This window comes from Mauremys reevesii, linkage group 1, assembly GCF_016161935.1.
Source record: "Mauremys reevesii isolate NIE-2019 linkage group 1, ASM1616193v1, whole genome shotgun sequence".
Taxonomy (NCBI): domain Eukaryota; kingdom Metazoa; phylum Chordata; order Testudines; family Geoemydidae; genus Mauremys; species Mauremys reevesii.
In genome coordinates, this window is record NC_052623.1 from 223,636,226 (window position 1) to 223,650,018 (window position 13,793).

At 46.2% G+C, this 13,793-nt stretch overlaps 1 protein-coding gene across 1 annotated transcript in view; it reads left to right on the top strand.

Annotated features, from left to right (window-relative positions):
* Positions 1 to 13,793, top strand: part of LOC120371759 (scavenger receptor cysteine-rich type 1 protein M130-like) — a 201,596-nt gene that overhangs the window by 76,422 nt on the left and 111,381 nt on the right. The gene's annotated exons all lie outside the window — the stretch shown is intronic.

A 13,793-nucleotide genomic window follows, 5' to 3' on the forward strand; every position in this document is an offset into this window, starting at 1 on the left:
CATTGGCATAAGGACTGGAACTCAGGATCCCTCCTCCTAAGTGAATGCCCTACCATCTGCTTACAAAGTCCAGTCTTTTTGTCTTTTTTTACTCTATCTCTCTGGCCCAAGGAATATAGACATGTTTATACACAGTGGATCAGCTTCTAGAGGTGAGACTGACAGAGCACCATCCCTGGCTAGCTAATAGTCTGGGGTTTGGGGCCCTCACCTGAAATATAGGAGACCCACATTCAAATCCCTGCTCTGGGAGCAGAGAGTTGATCCCAAGTGTCACTACTACTAAGTGAGTATCCTAATCAGTGGGTTATGGTGTATGGAGGAACCCCGACCTCTGGGGTTTTGTGAATTTTGCCTAAATTCTCTGATGAACTTATCCCCCAAAATCAAAATGTTTCACTTTGACATTAGACAAACAAAGCATTTGATCATTGCCAGTTTATTTGTAGGTGACTGAACAATTTGCTGAAATCAACACAATTTGCTGTTTGGCAACAAATTGCTACATTTTTTGGTTGAAGCAAATCTGCATCTTCACCAACCTGTAATTTAAATACAGCTAGTGCAATAGCTATTGCTGTTTAAGGGTACATCTACACTACGGGATTATTCCGATTTTACATAAACCGGTTTTGTAAAACAGATTGTATAAAGTTGAGTGCACACAGCCACACTAAGCACATTAATTCAGCGGTGTGCGTCCATGGTCCGAGGCTAGCATCGATTTCTGGAGCGTTGCACTGTGGGTAGCTATTCCGTAGCTATCCCATAGTTCCCGCAGTCTCCCCCGCCCCTTGGAATTCTGGGTTGAGATCCCAGTGCCTGATGGGGCAAAAATCATTGTCGCGGGTGGTTCTGGGTAAATGTCATCAGTCATTCCTTCCTCCAGGAAAGCAAGGGCAGACAATCATTTTGCGCCCTTTTTCCCTGGATTGCCCTGGCAGATGCCATAGCATGGCAACCATGGAGCCTGTTTTGCCTTTTGACACTGTCACTGTATGTGTACTGGATGCCGCTGACAGAGGCGATACTGCAGCGGTACACAGCAGCATTCATTTGCTTTTGCATGATAGCAGAGATGGTTATCAGTCATTCTGTACCATCTGCTGCCATTGTAAATTGGCAATGAGATGATGGTTATCTGTCGTTCTGTACTGTCTGCTGCTGTCATGGGTGCCTCTGGCTGAAGTTGGCTGGGGGCACAAAGACAAAAATGGGAATGACTCCCTGAGTCAATCCCTCCTCTATGGTATCTAAAAAGAGAATCAGTCCTGCCTAGAATATGGGGCAAGTGTACTAGAGAACCAGTATATCAGAGAATAAGAGAGCACAGCCGCTCCATGTCAGATCCCGCAAAAATGATGAGCTGCATGCCATTCATAGGGGGTGCCCCTGCAACAACCCCATCTGTTGCTTCCCTCCTCCCTCAACCTTCCTGGGCTACCATTGCAGTGTCCCCCCATTTGTGTGATGAAGTAATAAAGAATGCAGGAATAAGAAACAGTGACTTGTTACTGAGATAAAATGAGGGTGAGGCAGCCTCAGCTGCTATGATAGTCAGGCAGTACAGAATCTTTTCTTTACACATGATGGGCGGGGGCTGATGGAGCTCAGCCCCAGTTGCTATGATGAAGGCGGTTACCAGCCGTTCTGTACCATCTGCTGGGAATGACTGGGAGTCATTCCTATTTTTACCAGGCGCCCCGGCCAACCTCACAGAGGCCAGCCAGGAGCACTCACGGGCTGATGACAAGAACGGATACCAGTCCTTTTGTACAGCACCATCTGCTACCAGGAGAGAAGAGGATGCTGCTGTTTAGCGTTCAGTACCCGTCTACCAGCAGCATGCAGTAGACATAGAGTGACCTTGAAAAAGGCGAAACGATTTTTCCCTTTGTTTCACAGGGGGCAGGGGAGGTTACATTGACAAGCTATACCCATAATCACCTTGGACAATGAGTTTGACACTATAGGCATTGGGAGCTCAGCCAAGAATGCAAATGCTTTTCAGAGACTTCTGTGGACTGGGATAGCTGGAGTCCTCAGTACCTCCTCCCTCCCTCTATGACCGTCCATTTGATTCTTTGGCTTTCCGTTACGCTTGTCACGCAGCACTGTGCTGTGGACTCTGTATCATAGCCTGGAGATTTTTTTCAAATGTTTTGTCATTTCGTCTTCTGTAACAGAGCTCTGATAGAACAGATTTGTCTCCCTATACAGCGATCATATCCAGTATCTCCCGTACGGTCCATGCTGGAGCTCTTTTTGCATTTGGGACTGCATCGCCACCCATGCTGATCGGAGCTCCACGCTGGGCAAACAGGAAATGATATTCAAATGTTCGTGGGGCTTTTCCTGTCTACGTGTCCACTGCATCCGAGTTCAGATTGCTGTCAGGCGGTCACAGTGGTGCACTGTGGGATACTGCCTGGAGGCCAATACTGTTGATTTGCGGCCACACTAACCCTAATCCGATATGGTAATACCGATATTAGCGCTACTCCTCTCATTGGGGAGGAGTACAGAAACCGATTTAAAGAGCCCTTTATATCGATATAAAGGGCCTCATAGTGTGGACGGGTGCGGCGTTAAATCGGTATAACGCTCCTAAAATCGGTTTAAACGCGTAGTGTAGACCAGGCCTAAGTCTGTCTATATCGGGCTCATACCTGTCAATTGTAGCATTATATACATGTAAAATCACATATTCTTATATATATATATATATATATATATATATATATATATATATATATATGTGTGTGTGTGTGTGTGTATTGTGACAAAGTTCCTCTTCTACCTTGGTGGGTCCTGCACTTCTTGGCGGATTTGCTCACCTCAGTGATCTTCCCCTCTGGTGGAACCCCCAGTCTGGGTCAGCTCCTCCTGTGTCTGATCAGGAATAGTGAGATTTGGGAGGAACCCGGGCCCACCCTCTACTCCGGGTTCCAGCCCAGGGCCCTGTGGATTGCAGCTGTCTATAGTGCCTCTTGTAACAGCTGCATGACAGCTACAACTCCCTGGGCTACTTCCCCATGGCCTCCGCCAAACACCTTCTTTATCCTCACCACAGGACCTTCCTCCTGGTGTCTGATAATGCTTGATTGATTCCTCAATCCTCCAGCAGCACACCCTATCAGTCTCAGCTCCTTGTGCCTCTTGCTCCCAGCTCCTCACACGCACTTCTCTCCTCTGGCTCCTCCTCCCCTGACTATAGTGAGCTCCCTTTTTAAACCAGGTGCCCTGATTAGCCTGCCTTGATTGGCTGCAGGTGTTCTAATCAGTGTAGCTATCTCCACTGCCTTCTAGAAAGATCTTACTTGGCCCCAGGTGCCTTGATTAACCTGGAGCAACTGCCATTTGGTTACCACGGTGCTAGGGATTTGTTTAGCCTGGGGCTAACATACCTATTCCTCAGTACTTTACTGTAGCCATCTGGCCTTGCCCCATCACAGTATATATATACAATGTATAAATGCTCCCCAGGGAGTTTCACTGTAAGTAAAAGTGCTCTCACAGGGGGATGAGCGCCTCATACTTTAAAAGAGAATCACAATTCCCCTTGGTCTGTGATAAACTTCAGGTCCTGGAGGTTGCATGAACCAAAGAAACTTGCAGGGTGGGGAGAAAAATCTATCCATTTTTTCCATTTTTGAACAAAACTGCTTTCTTTATAACCGCAGCCATGGACAAAAGCAGGATGAGTGGGCAGCAAATGTACTGGGCCTGATTCTTCTGTTACCTATGGAGGTGTAAAATTGGACTAACTCTGCTGAAATAAATGGAGTTTTACCTTTGTGAAAAACTGGTGTAATCAAGATCAAGCTTGGTGAGGCTGAAGGGATGATGAGCTTTCAGGTCTCCTGCCCCCCGACCCTGAAATGTATATTTGGAAATGGCTGACACTGTACTGGAATGTGGCTTATTCCAAAGGTAAAAACATGCTCTTCAGTAGTATTTCTGAGCCTCAAGAGAAAGTCATCTTTGGTAAGACAAGTTTAGCAACAGCCAGAGACAGGGTGACCTCTTCCATCAAAGCAGTCAGCATTCAGAGAACGTGGATTTAATTGGAATGTACCAATGAGAAGAATGGTCTTGTAACTAAAAGTGTCATGAGATGTGGGCTCTGCCCCTGACTGCCACAAACCATGCAGCTGACCTTGGCCAAGACACTTAGGCTGAATTTTTTGAAATCTGGGCACTTACAGAAGCAAAAGGAGCAAGTCTGAAAATGAGGCCACTTGTTCATGTTCTTCATTTTATGCTCCCCACAGTCAGAAACAAAGGCCTAGAACTATTGGGAATCCTGGGGTGGGCGGGTACATCCTTGCCCACAGCTGAAGGCCCCTCTCCCAGCCTAAGGGGACGAGCTACTGATCACAGGCTCAAGCAAATACAGAGGAGAAGTAATGAGAAAACAGGGACAACAGGAAGGGTTACAGTTTCAAAACCAGGGATCCAGAAGGGGACTCTGAGCAGAGAACCCCAGACAGCACCAACTGCTCCTCAAAGGTGTCTAGGGAGCCAGCAAACACGGCCCAGAGAAACTCTGCCTGGCTATGTAATTGAAAGGAGGAGTGGAAATAGGCCCACAGTCTCAGAGCACCTCCCCATCCAGGGAGAGACAGGAGGGTGAGGAAATGAAAATATGGAGCACAAGCATGTACAGCTGTTCCCTAGGCACGGTTCAAAAATGAACCTGCTGCAAGTCACACAGCCTGTTTGGGTTATGCAGAGGGAGGCCGGTGGGGGGAAGAGGGCCTCGAGGGGCAGGGGACCAATGAAACGGTCTAGAGAGTAAGGGGTGAGAAGCAGGCTGGGAGCACCCTCCCACAAGACTTGCTCAAGGAAGACCTGAGAGGTGGGCAGTAAGGCAGCCCTCACCTTCTGGAGTACGTGCCATGGGGTTTGAGGGTGGAAAGCCCCATGTGCTGGCCAAATGCCAGGAGTATCCACCCAGTCCCTCTGGTCGTATTCCAGGAGATCTCTGATTCTGGTGATACCTGCCAGGACCAACCTCCGGCGCACTGATGGGGAGTCAAACAAAGGCCTGCACCTCGCCAGTTCTGGGAGAAGGACAGGCACAAGCCCACCCACATCTGACGTCTGAAGGCCCATCCCCCAGCCTAAGGGGATGAGCGACTAAACCCGGGGCCCAAGTGATTTCAGGGACAACCTAATAAGAAAACAAAGTCAGGAGTGAGATCATAGGGTCATAAACCGGGAGCTAGAGGTGGACACAAAGCAAGAACCCTAGATAGTGCTCACTGCTCCTCCAAGGTATCTGGGAGCCTGAGTCTGATGTGGCTCAGAGGACAGCTGCCTAGACACGTGATCAGAGGGAGGAACAGAAATAGGTCCCACAGTCATGGAGCACCTTCCCGTCCAGCATGCTCCTCCTGGTTTTATAGATGGCCACTTTGGTCAATGCCAGGAGGAGGTAGACCAGGGGAATCTCATGACTTCATGGGGCCATGGACAGGCTGTGCGTAAATCAGGAGGTGCATGGAAAAGTGGAGGCAGAACCTTAGGAGAAGGTTCTGAAGGAGCCAGCTGAGGTGCTGCAATATGGCACACTCAAAATAAATGTGTGCCAGGGTCTCCCTCATGTCGCAGAAGGGACAGGTGTTGGGGATGGGGGTGAACCGTGCCAAGTACATGCCCATGTTCATGTCTCCATGAAGGAGCCACCAGCTGATATCCCTGGTGGTCGTGGGACCAAGGTGGAATACAGGCTGGCCCAGTGGGGTTCCTCACCCACAAGAGGTGGCAGAAGGGCCCGCCACTTAGTACAGGGGCAGGACACAAAGGTGAGGAAATGAAATGTGTGGAGCACGAGTGTGTACAGATGTTTCATAGAATCATAGAATCTCAGGGTTGGAAGGGACCTCAGGAGGTTATCTAGTTGCTTGGCATTGCTCAGAAATGAACTGGCTGCAGATCTTGCAGCTGGCTCAGATTGCAGGGGTGAGGCAGCCAGGGCGGGGGGGGGGCTCGCTTGGCAGGGGCCCGATGTAAAGGTCTGGAAGGCCGGGGCAAGGGGTGGCGGGGAGCACCCTCCTGCAGGACCCAATCTGAGAAAGCCCAAGAGATGGCTGGTAAGGCTGTCTTCTCCTCCGAGTATGTGTCAAGAGGTATGAGGGTGGAGGCCCCATGCACTGATCTAGCACCCAGGAATCCACCCAGTCCCCTGGTTGTAGTCAGAAGGTCTCAGTCCTGGTGGTTCCTGCCAGGAACAGCCTCTGGCACAATGATGAGGACTCCAAGAAGGCCTGCACCTACTGAAATTCAGGAGGCAGGCAGGTGCAAGCCTGCCCGTGTCTGAAGGCCCCTCCCCCAGCCTAAGGGGATGAGCTACTGGACCCAGGTTTCAAATAATTACAGAGGACAACTAATGAATAACAGGGTCAGGAGTGAGAGTCACAGGTACAAAATCAGGGATCTGGAAGGGGACACCGAGCAGAGAAACTCGGACAGTGATACTGCTCCTCAAAGATATCTAGGCAGCCAGGGGACACCACCTGGAGGAACTCTGCCTGGACAGCGGAGCTGAGGGAGGAATGGAAGTCACAGAGCATCCAGCATCCTCTTCCTGGCATTATAGATGGCCACCTTGGCCAGTGCCAGGAGATGGTTCACGAGGAGGTATAATGATTTCATGAGGATATGGACTGGGTGTGCATAAATCAAAAAGTGTGGGGGGAGGAAGTGTGGTCAGAACCTTAGGAGAAGGTTCTGGAAAAGGGGCTGCAACCTGGCACACTCCAAAAAACATGCGCCAGGGTTTCCTTCACACTGCAAAAAGGGCAGGCATCAGTGACAGGGGTGAACCGTGCAGGTATACGCCTGTGCTCATGAAATGTATGGCATACAAGCATCTACAGATGTGTCCCTTCCAACCCAGGGATACCTGTCCCACATCCCCTGGAGTAAACACACACACACCAGAATAGTACAAGGAATATAGGAAGGAAATACTTCACCACGGAGGGATGAATGGAGAAAAACAACAGGGGGGAAGATAGGAGGAGCAGTAAAACAGGGTTACATCCAGCACAAGGCCCCAGTGGTACCACAGTCTGAAAGGGGCAGACACTGAGCAAGGAGTCCTGGGCAAGGTTCCAGTCTGGCAGTGAGTCTTCGGTGCCAGTAAACTTTCCCCAGCAAACCCCCACGATGTCCTCACAGAGCAACAACCTCCTCAATTAACTAGCTACAGCCTCCTTCTTTATTCCCAATGCAAGGTCACAAGCGCCAGTATCACAGCCCCATACAGCTCTGGGTCAGGCTCTGGTTTGTCCTTCTCAGGTGACTCCTGCCCGACACAGTGCTCCTCCTGGCTGCAGTCCTTGGGTGGCCCCAGTCAGCCGCTTTGTCCCTCCGAGGCTCCAGGCTAGTTCTCTGCTGCTGCTTTACACAAGGGCCTGCTCGGTGTAGCCGTCTTGTCTGGAGCTACAGTCATACCTGCCCTGTTTCTCTCCCACTCCCCAAGCCCCTGAAGCAACATGCACTTCTGCTTCAGAACAAGGTTATAAAGGGCCTATCAGGGTTCCCTCCCCACTCTGAACTCTAGGGTACAGATGTGGGGACCCGCATGAAAGACCCCCTAAGCTTATCTCTACCCGCTTAGGTTAAAAACTCCCGCAAGGCACAAATTCTTCCTTGTCCTTGGAACGGTATCGCTGCCAGTACCAAGTGAGTTAGACAAAGATTCAAGGAAAAGAACCACTTGGAGTTCCTGTTCCCTCCAAATCCCCACCAGCCCCTTCACCCTCTTTCCTGGGGAGGCTTGAGAATAATATACCAACCAAATAGGTTAACAAAGTGGGCTCAGACCAGCCCTTGGGTTTTTAGGACACTAAGAACCAATCAGGTTCTTAAAAGCAGAACTTTATGATAAAGAAAAAGTAAAAGAAGCACCTGTGTAAAATCAGGATGGAAGGTAATTTTACAGGGTAATCAGATTCAAAACACAGAGAATTCCCCTCTAGGCAAAACTTTAAAGTTACAAAATAAATAAATAAATAAAAATCAGGAGTAAACCTCCCTCTTAACCTAGGGAAAATTCACAAGCTAAAACAAAAGATAATTCAATGCATTTCCTTCCAATTACTTATAATTTGTAATATTAGATGTTTAGTTTGGATATGGCTTTAGGAGATGTATTTCCCCTGCCCTGGTTCCTCGCTGACCTAGAGAGAACACACAAAAAGAACAAAACTAAAAACTTTCCCCACAGATCTGAAAGTATCTTCTCCAGACATTGGTCCTTTTGGTCAGGTGCCAGCCAGGTTATTTGAGCTTCTTAACCCTTTACAGGTAAAGAGGGATTTTATGCTACCCTTAGCTGTGTGTTTATGACAGGGGCCATGCTCTCTGAACTCCAAGGGCGTTACACTGGCAAATAACTAACTAAAGAATGTTAAGTAATAAACACTAGAACTATTTGTTAGAGTTTGAAAACAGACTAAGAACAAATAGGAACAGAATTCCTCAAAAATCTTCAGCAGAGACTGCAATTCATGATTTTTCAGTGTATTCTCAAGAGATATGTTATATGTTGTTTTTATGACTGAGTCCACCAATAGTGCACAAGACTGCCCATTGGCTTTGTGCTCTGTGATTGCCTCGGACTAGTGTTGTTAGTCTCTAACTTTCAGGAGCACTAATATTCAATCACAAAAACAATGTAATATCTACAGGAGAAAGAGATCCCCATCTTTTACACCTTATAAATTTAGGGATGAATTTATGAAATTTAATGTCATTATGTGCACATACCTGTTGAAACACTGTTTCCAAAAGAATGTTTACATAGTTGTCTGGAAGCATATTGTTTGCCTACTTGTTTCACAGCCAATTGATATTGAATCCACATAGCTGCATGACATTTCAGACAAAAATACAGATGCACAAAATAATCTCAGGCAGGCTATTATTTATTGTTTGTACCCCAGAAGTACCTAGATGCCACAATTGTTGCTTGATGCTGTTCTAATGCACAGCAAAAAGACAGTTCCTCCCTAGAACATACATCAAAATTGAAGCTAAGACGCAACAAGTAATAGTAACAACAATTGAAAAGAATGAGGGATAAATAATGAGGGTAAAAGTAACAAGATCACGAGTTTGCAGAGGCCAACTATGTGCACGGGATGGACAGTTTTGAGTTGGTTCATGTCTTTAATATAATTAAGTACGATAAATATCAGAAGTTCCTACTGGAGACATCTGCTTAGCTCTAATCAGTTGGCAACTTACATGGGCATCCGGAAGAAGTTGGTCTTAAGGAGCTATTTGGAGGAGCACAGTGTAATGGATTTATGGATTAGTTTAGAGGGAGTGACCCTGCATAAGAGTCAGAACGGAAGAAAATGGGAAGGTGCTTGTGTGACAGGTGAACTAACGGATGATAGGGGCTGACAGCATTGGCAGAGCAGAAGAGGCAGGATTATATACAAGAGTAGACAAGTGGGGAAGGTTTAGGTTGTGAAAGGTCCATAAAGGAGGAACAAAAAGCTTGCATATGACATGTTCTATGGGACTCGAGAAGGGGACTGACATTGTCACTGTGACAGGTCAAATAAATGACTTTGCAACATCAATTTTACTAGACAGGAGAGTGAGGTGGGTGCCAGGAAGGTCCGAGAGGACGCAGATAAGCACTGGAGAGATTTTTAGTCATGTAGACTGAGGGAATAGGCCTGATAATGGAAATACGAGGGAGAAGGAAGTGGCAAGGCTTGGATACAGTTTGGATAGATAGCTCTAGAGACAGTGAAAAGTCAAAGATGACTCTTAAGTGAGTCTGAGTGACAAGAAGGATGGTAGTACTGTCAATGGTGACTGAGAATGCAGGGGAGATCTTGAGAGGAATGAAAGGAGCTCAATTTTAATCAAGTTACAAAGAAATAGATAGGAAAATATCCACAAGGAGATGACAAAGAGACAGGCCAAGATGCAAGACTGTGGAGAGGAATCAGGTCTGGAATGGATCGCCAAACAACCAAATTTGTGTCCAGGTCAGGGCCGGTTCCAGGCACCAGCTTAGCAAGCAGGTGCTTGGGGCGGCAGGTCCAGCTATTCGGCATCGGGTCCCTCACTCCCAGTCGGAGCGAAGGATCTCCCACTGAATTGCTGCAGATTGTGATTGTGGCTTTTTTTTTTTGTCTGCTTCAGGCGGCAAAATCTCTGGAGCCAGCCCTGGTCAGGTTTTGTCTTATTGCAGTCTCACTCCAATTGAAGAAAAAGGAAGTTTTGTCATTTGCTTCAATGGAAGGCACTTGCTTTCCCATTCCATTGCCGTTCAATTTGGCTAGCCTGTGCAGGGACTGTGGACTCCGTGCTCCTCTTTGTAAATTGGTGAGTACCATACCAGAAACTCATTTACAGTATGAGGCAATTTGGAACTATTTCAAATTAGGCACCTCCATGACTGTGAAGAGTACTCTCTTTGGACAGTACAGAAAGGCATGGAGCTGTCCAGCTGATGTGACACTCAAAAATTGCAAGTGGGAAATGCACAAAATCAGCTAGACTTGCCCTTTTCTTTAGTCTTTCTGATATTAGATACATAATGAACTGACATTGCACAGTTTGGTAAATAGGAACCTCCCATAGTAAGAGGAGGCCCTGAGATATAAACCTTGGTATCAGAGACCTGGTATGAGGCCTAAGGCCTAAACTAAAGTAATGGTCAAGACTTTGCTAACATAAAGCAAAGTTAAGCTGTGAGCCAGAGGCAGGCCCTGCTCACAGAAGCCGGCAAGGAAAGGACTGATGCTGCGAAAACAGACATACCTAAAAGGTACTGGATGCCAGATATCAAAACATTTGCATACTTCTACGTTCCACACAGATAACAAGGAACAAGCTGACCCATCCCAATTATAGGGCCAAAAGGGTAATATGATAGATAGAGTTGTTTTGTTCAAACCAACATGTAAAAAGTGAGAGCGGCACCTTACTACATAGAGGGTTGCACCTCAATATGTCAGGAGTGATGTGTAGCATTGTACCTGTCTATACGAATGCATCCCTGGGCCAGTGTCTTTGTCCAGCCTAGGGGGCAGTGGAGAGTCCCGCCACTGACTGAGCTGAGGCCATTGCCAGGGGGCACATATTCGTAGTATGTCCTGTAGAGTCAAGTCTAGAGTGAACTCTTACTGTGGTTCGTTTGACAATAAACTTGGCCGGGTGCCTTCATACCTTACTAGAGTCTGTGGTCATTGGGGATTCCCTCAGGGTCTGCTGTGCCAGCGATCTGCAGAGCCGGGGCAGCACACAGAGGGAACACACGCACAGCTGATTGATATCAACATTGAACAGAACAGAGCACCACACTGGGAGCGTCCGATGACACCTCCTACAAAAGAAAGTCGACTAGTTTGGCCCTGCCTGCTACTAGCAAGTTTGATGCTAATCACAAGATTTCTCACAGTGACAATAATAGGACACAGTAACAGCTTAAAACTGAGTAGTGGTCCAGGCTTAAACAGTCATTGGTGCAGGACTAGAACTGGGGTCTGTAAACTAGATACTGTGATCCCTCTGCTATTGAGTCATTCTGGCGGCTCTTTGGCCCACTGTATTTCATACAAAGTGAAGCAGCTTCATCAGATGAGAGTAAGAAAGCCCCTCCCCTCACTCTCCCTGTAGCCCAGTACTTAGCATACTCCCTTGAACAGTGAAAGACCTGGGTTCAAGTGCCTGCTCTGACACAAGAAGAGGGGGGATTTGAACCCTGGTCTCCCACCGTCAAGCTGAATGTTTTAAATACTATGTAAAAAAGGGCATCACAACCTCCAAGTTGTCTTTTCTTTTCCCCCTTCAGACAGGGCTGACATTGATTAAACACCTAATTCCAGGGGAGGGTTCACAGCTGTGACTCCCAAGTGGCATTAAGTGGACTCGAGCCTAATCCTCTACTCAGCATTTGCTATTGGCTAGCTTCAGCAGCCTCTCACTCAGCTGCTGTGAATCCCATTCTTAGGTGCCCAACTCTACACATACATTTATAGGGAGCCTGCGTACCTGAGTCAGGGCTGAAGATTCCAATAAGTCGCAGGGGACCTAAAGTTAGGTGTTTCAACACTGAACCTAAGTCCTCTTTGTGAATTTAGCCCCAAATTGCTCCTTAAAATGTGATGCCATATAGAGTTGCCTTTTATGTCTGTGAATAGGGCAATCCTGGGGAATTAATGGGATGCCATCCCAAAAACTGTGAAGCAAGAAATGCTCTGCTGTCTTTTATTTTTTTATAGTTAAACAAACCCTCAGTTGAACTATTGTGAATTTATTTCAGCATGAGCTTTTGTGAGCTACAGCTCACTTCTTCAGATGGCTCATGAAAGCTCATGCTGAAATAAATTTGTTAGTCTCTAAGGTGCTACAAGTACTCCTGTTCTTTTTTCAGGGAACTGATGCAGATACCTGGTAAGTGGCAACACCTGACTTAAAAATGTGTTACCAGCCTCAGACCTCTCAAGAAACATCTCAACTTGGTGGAGAATGTTAATCTAACCAGTGAACATATATCAGTGGTTGGAAATAAAGTCCCTCCTCTAGTTACTAGTTACTGACATATTGATAAAGACCCTCCTCTAGTTACTAGTTACTGACATATTGATTCACACCTTTGTGTTGTTCCAGGAGCTCTTAAACACTTTAAGCCCAAAGGAGTATGATTTCTGTTTCTAATCATTTGGTCAAGCTGGCTTCTTGCTGCATCCCAAAAATTTCCCAGCTGTTGTGCAATGACAAACAACTATAAGGTTTGGATTTTCATAAAACTATTAAACAAAAATTAATCATTCACATCTGTTGATCCAGATTATAAAACAAAGACAGAATTAATAGAAGACAATTAGCAAACATTTACTGCATTTTTGTAACTGTTCATCTCATTATTTCTGACACAATTACAGTACAGATATTGATAAAAATCTTGTGGCATTTTAAAAATAAAGAGAATATGATTTTGTTCCAACTTCAGTATTCTGTAATGGATAGATCATGCGCCAGATTCACCCCCAGGGTAAGGTAATTGATGCCAATGGAATTATACTGAGAATTAATTTGGCTCCGGGTTTTCAGAGTGTTTTGAAAGATGCTAATTGAGATCACAGTAAATTGCAGACTAAATGGACTCTGGGACTAAATGGAGCATGTAGGATGGCATAGCTTATGTTCTACTGCAGCATGTGCCATATACCAAGGGACTGCTTTCATTGGGCTTTGTATCAGGTCCCCAGGACACATTGCTAAGAAAATACAACTGTCCAAAAATATTTAATAAGGTTTTTCCATGAAGTGCAACTTTAGGAAAGTAATGCATTGGAGCCCTGCCATCTAAAATACATTGATGGGTTGCAAGAAGGAACCAAGGCAACCACAGCTTCAGCTTAACCCATGGCTGCTCTTTAAAGATCAAGTCCTAATTCTCCTCTGATTTTAATCTTTTAGTAATTATTTGAGGCCAATGCATAATATGATATTTATGGCCTTGTATACTTTGAGCAATGATGACAAAACAGCAGTGCAGTTTCCATGTGTTTTCCAAACACAGACATTCCTTCAAATGCACATCAGTGTGTGAGCAATCTCCCTATCATGATACATGGTCTGCCCGTCACTAAGTCATCTATTTAATATTTATAGCAGAGGCATTTCTAGTACTCGTGTTGCCACTGTATCTGAACACCAGTTAAAAAGCTATGAACCTAATCTTGCAACCAATTGTTACCAGGCATAGAGCTTACTATCCTTCAATGGGACAGCTCATGGTAATAAAC